Source organism: Sturnira hondurensis, unplaced genomic scaffold (genome assembly GCF_014824575.4).
Source record: "Sturnira hondurensis isolate 20B ecotype Veracruz unplaced genomic scaffold, ASM1482457v3 Scaffold0020237, whole genome shotgun sequence".
NCBI classification, from domain to species: domain Eukaryota; kingdom Metazoa; phylum Chordata; class Mammalia; order Chiroptera; family Phyllostomidae; genus Sturnira; species Sturnira hondurensis.
This window is the reverse complement of record NW_028092868.1, coordinates 10,174,229-10,187,431: the sequence shown is the minus strand read 5'-3', so window position 1 is coordinate 10,187,431 and position 13,203 is coordinate 10,174,229. Positions and strand designations below refer to the sequence as shown.

General features: G+C 42.7%; 1 protein-coding gene across 2 annotated transcripts in view; it reads left to right on the top strand.

The window, feature by feature from the left end:
• The window catches only part of PID1 (phosphotyrosine interaction domain containing 1), a 202,807-nt gene that overhangs the window by 14,343 nt on the left and 175,261 nt on the right, over positions 1–13,203 (top strand). Inside the window, exon 1 of one of the 2 annotated variants that reach the window (XM_037029296.1) lies at positions 5,369–5,390. The exons of the other annotated variant lie outside the window; for it this stretch is intronic. The gene's annotated coding sequence lies outside the window, so the exon portion shown is untranslated. Of the gene's footprint in view, positions 1–5,368; positions 5,391–13,203 lie in introns of those variants that run through there. 2 annotated transcript variants of the gene reach the window in all.

Genomic DNA, 13,203 nt, shown 5'->3' with positions numbered 1-13,203 from the left:
GAATTTTGTCTTCGTTGTTTATAAGGGTGTAGCCCTCCTCTGGCATCTGCTATAAATCTTAAGGTTTTTATAACTTGGATGTGTCACTCTCACCTTCCTGCCAAATATCTGTACTGAAAAAGCAGAGTGTCACTGTAAGTAATGATGCTTTCACTGCATCCAAAATAAATAAGGTAATTTCGGTACACATTATAAAATGAATCCTTCTTGTCTCTGAGTCGGGGGGTAGAAGTGGTTTCAGGGACACAAACAGCCGTTTTGGCCAAAATAGCCAAAAAGACACAGTCTCGGGCTGTCTGAGCCTTAGATCTTAAGAAGGATTTGTAGTTGTTGGTTAAAATGTGAATGGCTCCGTAAGTTCACTCTGGGACAATGTGGGTTCTTTAGCCCAGAGAGTTAAATACCTCCAACTCTGGCAGTCCTGACATTCTGGGTAGAGAATGCAGTTCCTCTGTTAGTCTTCAAGATCTGCTTTGCCACTTTGGTTTAATGCAAGGCGGACATCTTCAAAACCCATCTCTCTGGATCCAGGACAGGTCATCTGGCCTCGGTTAGCTTGGGCATCCCCCCCACCCGCCCCCGCCCACCCCCTGCCCCCTTGCCTTTTCTCTAGGGGCTCAAAGCTTTGTGGAAAGTGAATGGCTCTGCAAAGGTGCAAAATTGGGAGATTGTTGTACAACCCAAGAAAATTCAAATTCGCATCCCCCCTGTGGGAACCCTCTTGGGGGAATTGAAATAATTGAAATACTTCATTGCAATATTTCATTCAAATGTTGAAATATTACACTGAAATATTCCCAGGTAGAGTGCAGCGGGGATCTGTTTTAGGTTGTTGACAGACTATCTGCGTGACATAGCTCAATGCTTTTCTGGAAGTGGGGTGGTTTTGAGAATGAAGAATCGAGTCTAGAAACCTCCTGATTGGTGCTTCCGTCTCTCTGCTGTGCTCATGGTGAACAGCACAGACTCAACGCTGCTCCCTTTACTCCTTGGCCCAGAGAAGTGGCGTTTTTCTTCGCAAGGTAATTTGATGCCCTTGTTGAACAGGGGCTGGCCCGTGGGAGACGTGTGTTGGCAGCAGGATACCCAGGAGAAGGGCAAGCGGTCAAGGATGGTTTGGAGGGGGTCTTTTGGACATAAAACTTCATTTGCAAGGATCTCAACTCTACATGTAGGGTAGGCTTACTCTGTGATTTGGGGCAACATCTGTGGGTTTTTTTTGTTTTTTTTTGGACCCTCTTTCTTCCTCACAATTGATGAGTGATGTTCTTTCCATTCCTGAATTTCTTTGAACTCTCTTGCTAACTGCTGAGCCTATAGACATTTTTTAAATGGCTTTTCCAAGAGGCGATCACCACCTCTCCTCTCCCAACTTCCTGTCAGCAGCTGTGGGTTCTTGGTGGGCTGGAAGTCCCAGCTGAATTGGACAGAAACAAATTTGCCTGTTGCTTCAAAGCCATTGCTTTTTGGGTCTATTAAAAAATTCTTTTTTTGTGTGCTTATGATTAAGAGAGCATTTATCTTTGCCTCAGATGGTCATCAAAACTCGTTTCTTGGGTTGTGGATAAGAGAACAAATGGATTCATTTTGATCGTAGGGCTGGAAGAAATCATTATGTTGTTGATTTCTTGTAACGCGCACTTGAAAAAGTCTACCTTAGAACATATCAGATGCCTGTTTTTGGTATCTGAAGGGCCTGATACTCTTTATCTAATTTTATTTCAATCACTGGCCCCTCTAAGTGGGACAGGTAACTTTGCTTTGAAGCTATTAATGCCTACTGGAAAATAAACCATGTGTCATAGAGCCAATTCTTTCTCATCTCTTGCATTCCTGTGGGCATATCAGACTCGGGGGAATGTTTATGTAGTATAACAATTTTATAAGTGTTTACGCTTTTTTTGTGTTTTAAGCTTCACATTGTAAATAGGAGTCGAAGCCTGCCTCAGAAAGGTAAAACTACATTGAAGTTGGCCAGAGTGGAAGGCAGATTCGTAGTTCTGTCATGGCTCTCATCGTCGGGGTTCTGGGTGGTGTGTTGACCGTGGAATGGACCCAACTAACACACTCTTATTAGGGATTAATAATTCTTAACCTGTGGACCTGGGAGCTAGGAGGGTCATGGGATTATTTCAAGACATCTGTGAATCCTACATGCATTACATATATGTACACATTCTATACACCAAAAACATATGCTTTGCAAGTATGTCAACCACATTTCAAATCCTATGTGTTTTATTAAAAATATTTATTTAAATTCATTATTGATCTATAGTGGCTTTTGGACTTTATGCACATTTTCAATTAGTGCACAATTGCTATGTGACGGTCAGCATCCTTTTGGGTATAAAAGGGACCATGGTGTTTGAAAGAGCTGGGCATTGCAGGTTTGATTAGTGCTGAGTACAGGGCGGTAAAACCACACTGAATTTGGTTGAGATTTGTCTCAGAGCTTCTTCCCATGTCCCTTTCTCCCAGGCTTTACTTTCAACAAATGTGTATTGATCTTTTACTTGGGGGGTGAGGAGCCGAGCTAAATTATAAGGTGTGTCTACAGAGGTGGCTACAGGAATTGCACATGCTGGAGAGGGTTTCTTTCGGTGAGGGAAATATAAAGTTGGTTGTTACTATGTGGGGGGGCGGGGAGGAGCTTCCATCCTCAGAGGCTGTGAATGGGGAAGGATGAGGGCCTTTTTGTGAGGAACAGGAAAGCGTCCCCTCAAGTCCTATCCAGGCAGGATTCTAACAACTCAGGGACGAGGACTGTGCGGCATGGGCACATGTTACTTGGGAGGACGCATACTTTGTTTAACTGGGCCCGTTTTTGCTCTCAGCCGAGTCAGAGTTCTGTTAGTAAGGACGAGGGGAAGAGCGGCAGGCATTCCAGCATCAAGCACCACAGGCGCTAACCTGAAAGTGACGGCAGATGCGGGCAGCAGGGCATCCCCGGACTCCGAGAGTTTCTTTGTCTGTCTCAGGACCTTGGCACTTCTCCCCGTGGTTGGGTGCAATTACGTTGAGACTGACACGGTCCTAGACTCGAGCAGTCAGCTGTTGCTGGTCTGATGTGATCCCATGGTTTTCTAGCCCATCTTTCAATACATGTGCTTTGTCCGAGGGCACGTATTGAGAATGGCTGAGAGTACTGAAAAGGGAGACACTGTGGTTAAAGTAGAAATGGCCTCTTGAGTGTTCAGAAGTTTAGAATTTTTGTGTTTATTTGGACAGATGCTGTTTGGCTAATTTCTTATTTGGGAAAATATTATTTAGTTTACATCTCTTGTTTTTTTCCCTCTCCTTGCTGCAGTCTTTTGCACATTGGATGTGGGATGATTGCCTGGAATAAAGCCAGTGAATTAAAATGCTGGTGATTAGGCAGCACCTTTTCTCTCCGCCCTTCCGCGGTCAGTGTTTGCGAAGAAGTGTCCTTATCAGATGCTGGGGAGTTGCTCGGATGCTTGGGTTCAAGCTCATGTGCTATCATTCTCCTCTCTCTTTTCGTGCACCCTGGGCCGCTGTCCACACTTTTGTGTTTTGATGTTCGATGCCTTCACTGTGTTGTTTCCTTAGTTAAAATGTTCTTCACGCCCCACATGCTCTGGTCAGGGGACCATAATTCTGCGGTGGCAGATGGAACCGTCCCTTTTCTGCCTTTGCTGATATCCAGTTGCCATCAATTACCCCTTTTTTTCTGGGTGCCCGCACTTACGTTGCAGTTATACCACTTAGCTCATTCTAGTTGTTCTGGTTATTAGAATTATCTGTGGACTTCCATCTCCTAAGTCTCTAGAGGAAAGAGCCTGGGTCTTTATTTCCCATTGCGTGTCTCATTGCACTTGGCACAAAGCTTGGAGCATAAAGCTGGGAACACAATATAAGCCCGTTAAATATATTTACTTAGATGGTGCTCCAGTAAACTAATGCTATTTTATAATTATTTGCCATCTCTCTTAATTTCTGTGGAAGGGAAAGCAAGAGGCAGTAGGGCGTACATACCTTTGTAAATCAGTACGGGTGCTAAGAGTAGAGGTTGATTTTTGGATTGGGGGGCGGGGCGGAGAGAAAGTGAGAGTCAGAGTCACTCTGCATTTATCTTTAAAGCCAGCTATTAATGGGGATGAGCGCAGTTCCATGTGCCCACATTAAGTTCTTCAGGACATATCCTGGGGCTCCTTGACATTTAAATGAAAATATCAGACATTGTATCTATTTCGTACCCAAGCCATTTCTGCTTCTGGTGGGGATATTATCTGTTAATTTCAGGAATGCAAGAGACATCAACCGTCTCAACAGTTAGAGCTATGTATAACAAGGATGATTGATTAAGACACAAAATACAGAATCTATCTCGTTTAGAGTTACGTCTGTTTCTTGGTCATTGATTATGCCGGCATTTTCGATGGGAGAACTTTTTCAGTTGCTTTTCCTTATGCAAGAGACACTGAATGGCACTGGGCATCAGCAAGAAGCCTGGAGGGTTCCTGGACTGCTCAACATATTACTCGCTGTGCTATAGAGCACCCAGTGTGGAGCCCAAAGTAGACAGTTCTTAAGTGTTGGATGGTTGCAAGGACCCCAGGGCCTTGAAGTCTTTGGAGCTGGGGAATGTTGATTTTTGCACAATTGCAAATGCCATTTTCTGCTATTTTAAGTAGAAAGTTGCACTTAGTTGCACTTAGTTGTGGCCGTATAGCAAGTCTGTTGTAGGCAGTGGGATGTAAGCAGGTAGGATCTTAGAGGGAGGAGGCCTGCTTGTCTGTCCCTCTTCCTCTGCCCTGGTGGGAACGGAAGTGCAAAAGCTGGAGCGTGAACGGCTCTTCTGGACCATCCTGGGGGAGCCCCGTGGGAAGGATGCTGGGGCAGGAAGCTAGGCGGTGGGTCCTTGGTGCCAGGAAGCTGCCACAGTAGCCCCAGGCTGCTTACCCAGACTTCATTTTTTTGTGTGTGTGAGAAAGAAATAAATGTCTGTTTTCTTTAAATCACTGTTATTTTGCTTTTCCTTTCATTTGCAACTGAAGCTAATCCTAAAGGCTACACTGTACTTTCTAAAAATCATCACTATTGAATTTCTGTTCCTCTCCGAGCTTTGAATTCAGTTGGACCCACATACACATTAACTATAGATATCCTCGGGCCTTTCAAAATCTTTTTTTCTTCTTCCTGTTTTCCTGGAGTAGACTTTTTCTTGGGGGAGGGATTCTGTTTCTATCCTTGAGTTGGTAGGTTAGTGTTTGTGGTTTGGGGAAAAGTACCCTTCCCTTTCCTGTGTCCCAGCAAACCTCCTGCGTGTTGCAAATTGCTGAAGTGTCTGAAGAGGCTGTGCGAACCAGCTTTCCCTGGGAGCGTTCTTGTCCTGACAGAGCCAGCTGGAGACCGGATGTGCAGAGGTAAGCCCTTGGAATGATCAGAAGATAGGAAGTTTTAACTACTTCCAGTTGTCAAAAGCATTTTACTTCAGTTGAAGGAGTCGGAGCAGGTTTTTAGAAGAACTGCTTCTGCCCAAAGCGTTTTGTTTAGCAAAGCTTTGTACTTACTGGAATCCACTCCTGTTCTCACTTGTCCGGGGGGCGGTGCTTCCTCTGGAACTGTGTATTGCCACTCAGGTTTGCGGTGCGTCCGGTCCCACAGATGATAAGTGGGGGTGTGTGCCCACAGCACAACATAAATAGGGCAGCCGCCTCCCAGCTTGTGTATCGTTAGGCTGGTATGTAAGCAATGGGCTCAACACGCAATTGTGTGTGTGTGTGTGTGTGTGTGCGGTGAAATCCGGGAACCCTGAAATGGACCTTGCAGGGATAATCCACGGTGTTCTGTCGTTTCCTTTGATGTATTCATTTTTTTTACTGTTACATGAACAAAGATTGTATAGACTTGTGTAATTTCCATCGTAATGTTATTTCATGACCCGGGGGCTCTGTAGTTTGAGCATACTAAGCCTCTGATGGGCCGTATTGATTACTGGTGCCCTGACCAATAGGACTCTGAAAGATAACTGTTAATCACTTGAATATAAAGGATGGATTTTGGAATTGCCATGGAGGAAGTCGTTCAGCTCTTTAAACTCCAGCTAGCTTAGATGGGAATCAGGAATTGCCGTCATATGCAAATTTTGATTTTGTTCCTATAGCAAAAAAGAGCAAATACCTTATGTTCCTAGGGTCAGCTGAAGGATTCCCTGCCACAGTTTTGTCTGCAAAACAAAACATCAAAGGAAAACAATGATCAAACTAACTAAAGCCAAATTGCAGGGGGGAATGCATGATAAAAATGACTTAAATACTCCCCTGGCCTGCATGATTCTGAAATAATAGGACCAGGGCAGAACTGGGAATCAGGAAATCTTCATTCCATTCCAGCCTCATGAGGTCATCTTTGTACGGGCACCTCACACCAACCCCTGCACCTCAGTTTCCCTATATAATAAAGTGAGTCCAATCATGGAGTTCTTCTGAGTGCGAAATGAGATCGTATACGTCAAAGTGTCTTGTAAACTGGAAATGATGTTCAAACATGGTTTAGCAGTCTGCTTATTAAAGGATTGGTATGCCCTCCCCCAGGGCTCCAAGTGCTTGTTTTCCTGTCCTTTGGGCTCTAGGTAATAGTAATTGTTCAGGATTTGTCAAAATTTATATATGATGTGAAAAAAAATATGTTCTGATGAAAATGAATAGCATTTCCATACCCCCAGGATTATTTCTGTTAGTGAAAGCTTATGAGAGAAACTAGGCAAAGTAAAGCAAAGTTGCTTTCGTCCCCTTGCACTTGAGAGCAGGTACACAGCTGTGGCTACCAGGAGCCTTGGGGGGGTTACAGGAAACATCATTTCATCTTGGCCCTCCTTGGAATAGAGAGGTGTATGTCCGGGAGAGAAACTTTATGAGGTTGTGTGTTCTGAACAACCCAGAGAAACTGTGGTGTGGGACACCTAGTCATGCAAAGGGGTTTTAACCAACAGGTGGGTTTTTAAAGTGTGTGATCAAGGAGAAGGTGCCAAAGCCACAGTTAGGTTGAACGGCTCTCTTGGGTAAAAAGAAAAACCTGCCTACTGGCAGGAGATGGGCTTTGTTACAGGACAAACCTACATGTGGGATTTTGGTCTTAGACCATTGAAAAGCAAACAATGTTACTTTTATATTACCTGAAACTTCTGGGTATGGAGCTTTGAAGTTTCTCAGGATGGTGTCATTACTTCTGGGAGCATGAAAGTGACTCCAGCCACAGCAGACACCGTACCTAATACCACCAGAAGCAGCACACTGGTTGGGGAGGCTTGTGTAGGAACCTTCGGAGGGGAATTCAGAGAGCAAGTCTGGAATTGAGGCTCTTAGGAGAAGTGGGAAAGGAAGACTACATAGTTTTAATTTTAAAAGAGTGGAGAATTGCTTTTGCTGCTTAGGCAATGTGTTCAGATTACGGGATGAAAAGGTGTGTTGTGCATTTGTAATAAACACATTATATGGGAAACAAAAAATACAGACCCAAAAGAAGAGAAGATAAGCAGTCTTCCTAGGAGTAGTTACATACTTTTAATTGAGTTCAAATGAAGAAACATGAAAGAATTTTGAAGGACTGATTTAACCAAGGTTTCTATGAGGCGGTCTGCAGAGTGGGGATTCGGGGAAGAGGGTCGTGCGTGTGTTTTTGATGAAACGGCCATGCCTGGTGGCTCCGAGGGGACTCCCTGCAGACGGACTTGATCCTCAGTTCTAGTTTTCTCAGCTGGCTTTAGTGGCTTGGATGAGGATAGGACGCGGGGATATTTGGTCCTGTATTTGGAAAAGGTGATGCTCCACTGCTCAGAAATGGGACTGGAGAAAGGCGACTGAGCGGGAGGTGCTTTCGGAGAATGCCGAGTGCTCAACGAGAAGTCCTGGTTGCTCTCCCTTCCATGAAAACCCCGAGTCTCAGTGGAAATAGTGGTGAAATGAGGTTGCACTAATTTTCTGTCGAGAACTAAAACGAAACATATTTTGTTTACACAATGCTGGTTTTTGCTTTATTCTTATGTTTGTATTAGAAATGAGTAATTTAGTCCCGGAGAAAATACACGTGGGGCTTTCTGCCAATTCCTGGTGCCAAACATGAATTTTGTGATTAAGCTATCCAATATTAATCTTCTCTTAACAAAAACCCAATTATGGTTTCTTAAAGTACTTTTCATAAGGTAAAAAGAAAACATTATAACTAAAATGTCTGAGCTAGGAAATGTTGAAAGCTATCAAACTGGGCTTTGACTAGTATAGCTATGACCTTGATCTTGTCAAAAGAAGAGATTTTTATTCCCCTTGGTATTGGAGAAATGCAGATAGTGATGATTGTGGTTTACACTAAGGCTCCTTGTTCCTTGTTTATTTACTGGGAGGCAAATATTTTATTTCATTCTTGTTTTTCATCTCTGAGCTTTAATACTCAAATGCTACATATTTATTTATTAGTTCAATACATGTTTATTGAGCACCTGCTAGGAGCCAGATACTATGCTGAACATTGTCTTTGTCTTCTGGGAGCTCAGTCTTAAGAATGCAATAGACATAAATATGTCTATTAATGCAATAAATGTGTCATTATAGTACAGTGAAAAACAGTTATGAACCCTGTCCTAGATGGGAACCCTCTACAGAGGAGGGGATGTCCTCTGTTCAAGGATGAATAGGCATTTTCTAGGTAGAAGAGATTACCTTAGGCATCAGTAAGAATGTGCATAGAGCTGTGAATTCAGGCTCATCCAGCTGAGAGTGAGTGCACCATGTGAGGCTGGAGGGCGGGGGCGGGACTGGGGCGAAGGAATGAAGGAGCTGAAGTGTAGATGTGGCACCGTTCGGAAGGGACTTGTGTGGGACATTTCTGGGCACGAACTTCATCTTTCAGGCACTAGGGGACCACTGGGGGCTTAGAGCAGACAGAGGACTCAGATATAGTGGTCTTAGAAAGATCATTCTGGGGTGGCATAGAAAATGAATTAGAAACAGCGAAAGGAGGAGGCCCTTGGAAGTGGTGCCGAGAAAAGAGATGGAGGTGCCATCTAAAGCAGTAACTTTGGGACGAGGGGGTGGCAGAGAGTGGAGTGAGCTAAGGGGCAGAATGGACTGACAGCAGGTTAGGAGGGAGCGGGAAGGGGCTGGATAATGTTGGGGTGCCTAGTCTGGGAAGCTGAGGGAAGCCAGCCAGGTTTTGTGGTAGAAAGAGCAGATTTCAGGTGGGATAGGTGGGGTCCACATCCCAAGTTTTCCTTTCAGACCTACAACCACTTATTTTAGTTTGTGGGCATGGAGTTCTCGTTGTTGTTTTAGTTTGTGGGCATGGAGTTCTCGTTGTTGCGCGGAATATGCTGAGTCATAGCAAGCGGCGTGAGTTTTGATTTTCGCTGGCCTATAATTAGGCAGACCAGGAAAACTGTATTTTAGTTGTTGGATTAAACTTTTTTCCACCTCCTGCTCTAAAGGCAGAAATCTCTGCCTTTAGAAATGACTACTCACTGAGCAATAGCTCTCTGCCTGCTATTTTGCTTAAAAGGTACCTAGTGTTGCAAATACGGTATTTTACAGGTGAGGAAATAGATGCTTATAGAGGTTAAAAATTTGCTAGAAGCAAATTTACTAGGTGAAATCAGATCATGTCTGTATTAAATGTAAAACCAGTTTTGTATTGAATTATTAAAACATGATAAACTTCTGTGCAAAAATTATTGAAAAAATAAAGAGATTGTGTTTTAACAGCAGCAGCTAAATTCTAAGGTATTTGGGTTCTTATTTGGTCATTTAGGCTGATCATTATAACTTCTCTGCACATATGGGAAAATAAAATTTGATTTATACACTTTGTGATTTTTGTAGTACTTACAAGCAAAAATCAGCATTCCTGTTATCACAGAGTAACAGCAGACTCCAGAGCACTAAAATGTGTCATCCACCATGATCAGTGTTAAAAAACATTCTGGCAGGAAATAGAACTTATAGCCAAGAGAAAAAGGAATCAATAAAAACAGATTGTAAGAGGACATAGATGTTGGAATAGCAGAAAAAGGCTTTGAAGCAGCTATTAAAAGTATGTTTAAGAAACTAAGGTTTTTATGAGTGGGAAAAATGGAAAATCTCAGTAGAGAAGTGGAAACTGTACAAAAGAGTCTCCAGAATTCTAGAACTAAAAAGTAAAACATCTAAAATAAAAAATAAATATCTAAAATGTGGACTTAACAGCAGATTGAAGAAGGAAGAAGAACAGGTGAGTGAACTCGAAAACAAGTCAACAGAAAGCAATCCAACTGAAGAACAGGAGTAAAAGATTGAAAAAAAAAGCAGAGCCTCAACAACTTGTGGGACACGTCACATTGTATAAGGTACCTGTTGTTGTGGTCCCAGAGAGGGAGGGAAGACACTGGGCAGAACAAAAAAATGAGGAAAGTGTTTAACCCCCCTGCCCCCAATTTACTAAAAAAGATCAACTTACAGAGACGAGAACCTGAGAAAACACCAAGTAGAAGAAACCCAAAGTCAACTAGATTTCAGCTAATTGTCATCAAAATGCTGAAAATCAGAGAAAATTGAGGAACGTCACAAACAGCCAGAGGAAAACAATCTGTTACATACTGGGTGACAAGGATGTGAATTATCACTACTTCTCAGAAGTCGTGGAGATCAGGAAACGATGGAATGACTGCTTGCAAGTGCAGAAAAAAGAGAACAGCTTGTCAGTTGAGAATTCTCTCTCTGTGTACCTGGGAAAGAGGATTTTCTGCTTACTTAGTTGGAGAACCTCTGAAGCAAGCAAAGTTACACAGGTTTCTGTATTTCATGATTTCTTAATGAATTGAGTTCGACAAAAAGGACATCATGTACCACATTCACCAGTTTTCAAGATTTTCTTTTTTTCTTTATACCAGAAATCATTTATTCACACAGTGTCTCAGGGGATTAGTTTTATTCATTAGACAGTTCTGGAAATCCTAAACTCTGGGGATGAAATGGGTATTATTTGTTCTTTATTTTCACATTCCTGGTATCTCAGGATGAAGTGATTTTAGAAGTAATTGGCAGTCTATCTGTCTGTATCTGTAATAATGAAAATGTGACTGAAGTTTTACTTACACTGCACTTTCTTCCTTTCAGTAGCTCATTTTGGGGGGTTGAATGGCTCTGGGTTGTTGCCAGGTGAGATATTTTCCAGCGGGGCTGTATCGTTCGGCCTTGCCTCTTAGACGGCCTGCGTGTGGATGGAGATAGACCGCCACCCTGAGCTCCCCGTGCATCCTTTGTGAGCATGGTAGCGCCAGGGGGGTCGTGTGGTTTGGATCGCCGTGAAATCGTTATCTTCTGGGTCTCCGTCTTATGCGTATTTCTGTGTGCTCCCATGTGGGGTTTGAAAATGCAGTGTTGTAAATCAATGCTGTAAAAATGAAAGTGATAAAGGTAGTCCAGAACTATATTGTAAACGACTTAGGCCATCTAGTTATAATAAAATTTCAGTTTCTTGAAATGATTTAGGGAAGGATTGACTTAAATTTCATTGTTACTGATGAACGTGACCTTCTCTGGTATATGAGAAAAGGGAGCTTAAGAAATCATCATTTAAATAAAGTTTCTTTTGAATTTGTTTGTTGTGCTCATTTCCCATTTTTAAGTCAGTTACATCTCCCCCAGAAGTCTATATTCCCTTTCCACAAGGACTGTATTGAGGCTCTCATTGCATTAACACTGACTGATAGATGAACTTGTGCTTGTCTTCTTGCTTGTGGGTGTTAAGGATATGATGGGAATTTGTCTCTCTCTGTCTCTCTCATTTTCACTAGGAATATTTTATTTTCCATTTATTTATTTATCTATTTATTTTTAAATTTCTATTCTTTTTTTTAAAGATTTTCTTTATTTATCCTTAGAGGGGAAGGGAAGGAGAGAGAGAGAGAAACATCAATGTATGGTTGTCTCTTGTGAGTCCCCTGCTGGGAACTGGCCTGCAACCTAGGCATGTGCCCTGACTGGGAATCGAACCGTGGTTGTTTTGGTTCCCAGGCCCATGCTCAATCCACTGAGCTACACTAGCCAGGGCTTATTTTCCCTTTAAACCAAAGATTTAAACTTCTTGTCCAGCAGTGCTCTGTAATCAGTCACGTGGACACTCGTTAGGAATGCAAATTATTGGCCCCTCCCACTGACACTGAATCTGACACTCTGAGAGTGGGCCCGGCAGTCTGTGCCTTAACAAACTGCCTCTGTGATTCTGAGCCTCACTGAAGTTTGAGAACTACTGCCCTAAATAAAGAAACACATTTGAATACTTTTCCCATCCTGCTGGTTTTTCAACAGCAGAGGTGAAACAGAAACTAAGAGTCCTTGGTGGTGGTGGTAGAAGGTGTTGGATGAGTCCCTTTCAAACCAAATGAAATATTTTAAACAATAGCAATTGTTAGTGGTGATCATCAAGAAATAATAGGACTTAATATTTAGAGTGTACTTTTCATGGGCCAAGCCCTTTGCATGTCTTATCTCCCCCAATTCTGGTAATACTGAGGTCAGTACTAATGTGATGGCTCCTTATGGGCAGGATACAGGTTTAGAGAAGATACTGGCCAAGGTCAAGATACTCAGTAGGGCAGCCAGGATTATGATTCCGGTCAGACGTGTACCAGCAGCAATGTCATGACCCACTGGTCATGCTGTGCCAGACCTCAGACAGTGCCTCACTCCTCCCACCCCCACTCCCATCTCCCTTGTGAAGCTGGAGACCCGTTTGCAAATTCAAGAAGGGGAGCTAAAGTTCATGTCTTTGCAGATGAGCTCATGTCTTGCTTACTCATCTGTGATGTACCCCCCTCCCAAATTAATATTCAAAGCTACTTTGATCAAGCAGAATGAATCTCCTACTCTCTGCCCTGTGCAAGCAAACTTTTTAGAGCCTGTTTTTTGTTTTCAAAAGTTTATCTCATTCTGGAAGTAACCAATTCACTGACCTTTTATCTTTGGGCTCTAGTTTGTGGTTTTTGAGGCTTTCCAACACAACAGTAATGTGTTTTGGCATTTTTAAACAGTTAATACAGTATCAAGCTGGGTGATTTTGAAAGTAATTAATGCTTGAATGAAGTCTTTATCCTAATGAGCTACGATGCCTCCCTTTAAAAGAAACTTTATTGGATGATTAGAAGCGAGCTTTCAAATACCATTCCTGGTAATTGAGGGATTTATTTTACCTCCAAGATATTTTTGTCTT